This window comes from Lepisosteus platostomus, chromosome 15, assembly GCF_059453375.1.
Source record: "Lepisosteus platostomus isolate fLepPlt1 chromosome 15, fLepPlt1.hap1, whole genome shotgun sequence".
Classification (NCBI taxonomy): domain Eukaryota; kingdom Metazoa; phylum Chordata; class Actinopteri; order Semionotiformes; family Lepisosteidae; genus Lepisosteus; species Lepisosteus platostomus.
Window position 1 is genome coordinate 1,063,947 of NC_142625.1, and position 4,400 is coordinate 1,068,346.

Genomic DNA, 4,400 nt, shown 5'->3' on the forward strand with positions numbered 1-4,400 from the left:
CCTCCCTCCCTCCCGAGAGAGAGCTGCCCCTTGCCTCTGCCCGCAGGTGCTGGCGCTCGGCTTTGGCTTGCAGCCGGTTGGGCGCAGCTGCTGCCGGTGGGAGGGGCCTAAGCTAAGGAGGCCGGGCGGCTGGCGCCCCCTGCGGCTGCGGTCGTTGTCGGGCCGTTGACAGAAGATCAAAGAGCAGGGCCCCCGCCCGGGACTGGCAGGAAGGCAGGCGGGCAGGCAAGAGAGAGGGGGAGCAGAGTCCCGCGGCAGGCCTCTGGCTGCAGGGAGGCCGGCAGCTGCGCGGGTCCCGGGCTCCAGAGGAGTCGGCCTGCGCCACTGTGCGCCAGCGGAACGCCCGCGCGTCGGTCCGCGCCTTTGTGGGCATCGCTTCTCGGCCTTTTGGCTAAGATCGAGGTTTAAGCCGGCAAGCCCGCAATTCCAAGATCTTAGTCCAGGGGGTCGGGAAGGCGAGGGGAGGATTGGATGGACCGGAGATTGGAGTGCTGACGGAGGAGTTTGGAAGATCGAATCGGTGTGGACCAGGAGATTGCGGAGACGGTGGTCGGTGTGGGACGACGGCGGTTTGGTACCTGGAGATCCGGAAGGAGAGCTGAGGAGCATTGTCGGAGTGATGGCTGGGCATCCCTGGGCGAGGAAAGAACGGAGGAAGAACACCCTTTGCTTCTCGTCGAGGAGCCGGGATGGACCTGTTGTCTGGGACAGAGATAAGTTTAAAAAATTGGTTTTGGTTCAATGTTTGGAAGTTAATTTGGCAGACATTTTTTGTCTTCAGGACAATTGTGCACGGGGGATTTTTGAATTGACTCTTGCATCAGAGGCTTTGTGTTTCGATGTATGGAGGAAAGTCCAGGAGAGGAAGGACGAAGATCCTGTAAAGCTTTTCCGGGTTGAGCCAATGTTCGCCGGGGAACTTACAGTGATGATGGTACATGTCTTTGACTCGTTTGTGCCGGAGGAGGACATTGTGTCCTTTTTACAGGAGTTCGTGGATTTGCAGGGAGCAGGGAAGAAGCATTTGGACCCTGATGGTGTGTGGAATGGGAAACGGACATACCTGATGAGGCTGCGACTGGGGAAGACGGCTGAGGAGGGGGTGATACACCCTCCTGCATTCTTCGAAATCGGGACTCATAGGGGTTACCTGGTGTACTCCGGGCAGCCCCTTGCTTGTATGTTGTGCGGAGAACGTGGACATTTTGCTGCAGAATGTAAGTTTGTACACTGTAAAAGGTGCGGGAAGACGGGTCATGTGGCCAGGAATTGTGCTCAAGAGCGGAGGTGTTACCGGTGTGATGAGCCAGGACACAGTTATCGGTACTGTATGGGAACTGTGAAAACAAGTGTGAATGTAAATTGTGTGGGTAGGAATATGGGAGATATGGGAAAAGAAGTGAGTGATGAGCAGAGAGGATTTTACGGTCCGGAAGATGTGGTAGTGCATGGGGGGTTTATAGACAGCGATGAAGAGAGACAGTATTCGGATTTTGTGAAGGAGTGTGAGTTGGATATGGAGAGGCAAGGGTATACGGTTGAAAGGATGGCTGGGGGTGTGATTGGACAGGGTGTAGGTATGAATGTTAGTATATGTTCGGTTGATGAGAGTGAGATTGAAAGTAGGGTGAATGGTGTGGGGAGTGTGGAGAGAGAAGTGTCAGGTGGTGATAAGGGTTTAAGTAAACTCGGTTTTCGGTGGGTGGATGGTGATGCTGGGGAAAGTGTATTGTCTTTGACTGTTGATTTGAAGGATGAAGGGAATGAGAAGGGTGAGGTAAAGGCGGGACAGACAGCTAAGAAAAAAGGGAAAAAGAAAGGGAAGGGATGAGTGGTGAAAGGTGGACAGAGTAATGGTTTGTGTTGAGAATGGGCGGGGGAGTGCTAATGAGTGTGAATGGATGGGTTTGAGAGGATAAGGAGTGATGGAATGTTAATGACGGAAATAGATGAAAATAAGTGTGTTGGGCTGATCAAGAGTGGATGGAGGCATTTGCATAATGGGTGGGATTATGGATATGAGGTTTTTTGGGTATAGAGTTATATGGGTTGGGGGTTTTACGGGTTAATGTAAGTGAATACGGAGATGTTAAGATTTTGGGGTTTTTTGCTGTGTAATGGATTTGGTTGAAGTTGGGAGGTTAAGATGATGGGGAGGGAGGAGGTGAGGAGATTAAGTAAGGAAGGAGGTAATTTGAATATGGGGTGGGACTATGGAAATGTGTTTTTTTTGAGGTTAGAGAGTAATATGGTTTGGGAATTATTGTAAGAAATATGGATGGGTTAAGGATTTATGTTTGCTGTGTAATGTTTCAGTTTGAAGTTGGGAGGTTTAAGAGGTGGGGTTTTATGTTAAGTTATGAATAATGTTTGTGTTACCCTGGGTTGTTGTATGCGTTTGTTATTTGGGTTGGGTTGTTATGTTTTACTAGAAATGGGATTGATGTTTGATGTTTGGTTTTGGGGTTTCTGTTCAACGAATTATGATTTGATGTATTTTGTATTATTGTAATAAAAAAAAAAAAAAAAATCTGTTCTTATCAGTTTAATATCTGATACGTCCCCCATCGGGGGACCACATATTAAACGGATTTTTGGAACAGGGAGCTGGATCAGGAGCTTGCTCCGTCCTCTCCACGCATCGGCCCGGTATTGCAGCGCCTCCGGGAGCGGTGCACCACCTTCTCTCAGCGGTGAAAAGACAGACGTAGGTAGCTAGCGAGCGAGCGAGCGAGCGAGCGAAGTGGACTGGAGCTCCTTCTTCTCGGGTCTCGTCCCTCGTCCCCCATCTGTGTGTCTCTGTGTTCTGTCTCTCTCTCTCGCCCTCTCGGTTCCCGTGCTCCCTCTGTGCGCTTTCCCGCGTCTCGACTCTCTGGGCAAGCAGGCCGGCCCCCTTTTCGGCTCCCGTGCGTTTTCCCTCCAAAAAACTTAGGTTTTTCAGCCTTTTCCCAGGGAGGCAGGCGTGGCTTGCTTGCTTGCTTGCTTGCTTGCTTGCTTGCTTGCTTGCTTGCTTGCGTGTGTGTCCGTCCCCGTCCCTGCAGGCGGGCCCCTTTCGACAGCTGGGCGTTTTCCCTCCCAAAAACTTAGTATATCCACCTTTTCTTTCTTTTTTTTCGGCAGGCAGGCGTGTGTGTGTGCGCGCGCGTCCCCGTCCCTCCCTCCCTCCCGAGAGAGAGCTGCCCCTTGCCTCTGCCCGCAGGTGCTGGCGCTCGGCTTTGGCTTGCAGCCGGTTGGGCGCAGCTGCTGCCGGTGGGAGGGGCCTAAGCTAAGGAGGCCGGGCGGCTGGCGCCCCCTGCGGCTGCGGTCGTTGTCGGGCCGTTGACAGAAGATCAAAGAGCAGGGCCCCCGCCCGGGACTGGCAGGAAGGCAGGCGGGCAGGCAAGAGAGAGGGGGAGCAGAGTCCCGCGGCAGGCCTCTGGCTGCAGGGAGGCCGGCAGCTGCGCGGGTCCCGGGCTCCAGAGGAGTCGGCCTGCGCCACTGTGCGCCAGCGGAACGCCCGCGCGTCGGTCCGCGCCTTTGTGGGCATCGCTTCTCGGCCTTTTGGCTAAGATCCTGAGTGCGTGGCCTGACCGCGGCTTGGGCTCTGAGTCAAAGGCGGGAAGGGGTGGACGGCGCGGCTTTTTCCAGGCGACGGCGATTTTTTCTTTGTGGCGGATAGGATTCCGGCCACTCTACACAAGATGGAGAGGACTTCAAGCAAGAATGCAAGACCAAGGCATACTGTGCGTTTTGTGCTGCGAGTGGAGGCTTCTGACAAGGATTTTGCCAAGAGGGATGCTTTCGAGGATGAAGTCCTTTTCAAGCATTTGTCCTTACAGCCTGAAGAGATCTATTGCCTCCAGGACTTTCCAGGTAAAAAGATTTTTGATTTGTCACTTTACTCTGCGGAACAGTGCACGAAAGTTTGGTCTGTTTTGACTGCTCGCAGACTGGAGGAACCTTTTGTTCATTTTTTCCTTGAACCTTTGTTTGCACGGGAGGCGAGACCCATATGGGTCCATATGAACAACCCTTTTACCCCAGACGCAGACATTGTTAATTTTCTTAAAAGATTTGTTGACGTTCAGGGCACGGGTATCAAGGAGATGGATAGGAAGAGAGTCTGGAACGGGAAAAGGAAATTTCTGGTGCGTTTCAGAGCGGACCCTAGTGCTGAAGATGGGCTCTTGCACCCTCCTGCTAACTTCTCAATTGGAACTTATACAGGTTATCTGTACTACCCTGATCAACCCTTGGCGTGTAGACGATGCAGGCAGAAGGGCCATTATGCTGCTGACTGTGATGTGGAGGTCTGTCGAAGGTGTGATACTGTGGGGCACAGCACCTTCATGTGCAGGGCTGAGCCGAAATGTAATTTGTGCGGGGTCTCTGGGCACATTTACAGGGCGTGCCCAAAGAAA

General features: G+C 52.9%; 1 non-coding gene across 1 annotated transcript; it reads left to right on the forward strand.

Annotated features, from left to right (window-relative positions):
• Positions 1-2,491: 2,491 nt before the first annotated feature.
• LOC148647510 (U2 spliceosomal RNA) lies at positions 2,492-2,683 on the forward strand. The gene has a single exon (XR_015926851.1). It is a non-coding gene; the product is annotated as a U2 spliceosomal RNA (small nuclear RNA).
• The last annotated feature ends 1,717 nt before the right edge of the window (positions 2,684-4,400 follow it).